This window comes from Chrysemys picta, chromosome 1 (assembly GCF_011386835.1).
Source record: "Chrysemys picta bellii isolate R12L10 chromosome 1, ASM1138683v2, whole genome shotgun sequence".
In the NCBI taxonomy this organism is placed as follows: domain Eukaryota; kingdom Metazoa; phylum Chordata; order Testudines; family Emydidae; genus Chrysemys; species Chrysemys picta.
In genome coordinates, this window is record NC_088791.1 from 178,967,901 (window position 1) to 178,969,497 (window position 1,597).

Sequence of the window (1,597 nt, forward strand, 5' to 3'; positions counted from 1 at the left end):
AATTTTAATTTGTACTGACTTCACTAGTTATAAAAGTAGGCAAATATCTAGATGAGTTGATGTACCCCCTGGTAACCTCTGCGTACCCCCAGACATATGCATACCCCTGGTTGAGAACACTGTTCTAAGCTATACTGTGGCAATTGTGTCTTCACTTATGCCTTAGACACAATGTGGGCAACAGCATAGTGATATTTACTGTTGATCTTTAATCTCCATGTCTCTCTGCTGGTCAGAGGCATTCCTATCATTTAAATATCTAGAATAATTCAAGGGCAGGATTGAGTTAATCGATGCCTGATTCAAAAATTAACAAGAAATTAAAGTGCCCTGCTGGTTTTTATAAACTCAGTCCATTTTTCTCTCTCTCTGGGTGTGATTATTTGAAACTGATAGTATAAGACAGCATCCCTCACAATGTCTCCCATGTTTACCAAACATCTGGGTAGGTGCAGAAAAATCGTGATAGTATAAACCTCATTCCAATCAGTAAAATGAAAACTTAAACTCATCAGCATAAGTCAAGGTCCTTAGTGTTGTTTCTTACCATCCCAGAAACCTCTAGTCAGCTGGCATCCAGTTTGCATTAGCCATTGCCCGTGCTAAGAGTTGCACAGCCTAGAGGGTTCTTAAAACTCTTTCTGACAATACTGATGGAATCATTCCGACGTTAGTCAGATTATTCTTACAAGACAAGCAAAAATGTTAGCTATTGCATGTCTCCTTTTCTCAGCATCACTCCCACATACACTGGCATGTGAGTAGAAAGTGTTTGTTTAGCCTAGAGAAGAGTTTGTTGAAAGCAGATACTGCAAAGTTTGAGCCTTTTTAGAAAGGCTGTGCACATCTCCTGAAAATAATCTAACCACAGAAATAGAAACAACTCTTAATGAGCAGTCACAACACACTAAAAGTCACACCCATACTTCCTACCTTTGTCCTGATTGATTATGCTGTTTATAGGCCAGTTGAATTGCACCTTTACCTCTTTGCAGCCTGTCCTTTTGGCTCAGTCCTGCTCTTCAGATATCCAAGTGCAGCTACTGCATATGCCCACACGAGCACAGGAGTGGATTTTACAAGATATGCAGCAATGCACATTTTAAGCTTTGAAATGTTTTCACAAAAGGGAATATACAGTTAAGAGTATAACAGTATGCTTGTGTCTTTACTATAAGAAATATTTTTCCAAATAATCTCTTTGGGGCAGAGACTATTTGTTCTGTGGTTATACAGAGCCTAGCACAATGGGGCCCTGGTCCATGATTAGGGCTCCTAGGCCTACCGCAATACCATTAATACATAATAATAATGGGGATAAAAGTGAACATTGTTCTCCTTAAAATTTGTATTAAACAAACATAAATCAAACACTTACTAGTTCTTCAGGGCATAGATTGCGCCTTCCTCTGTGTTTGCAAGATACCCAGCATATTTTGCGTATGATTGTAATAAATAATAATAAACTCACTGGGCATTTATTTTAGGTGTGTTGTGTCCATGCATTCGTTACCAGGAGAAAGACACCCTTTGTGTTGAGTGGGTTTTGGATCAGGCCCAAAAAGTGAATAGAACTGAAGTACATCAACTATTCTGT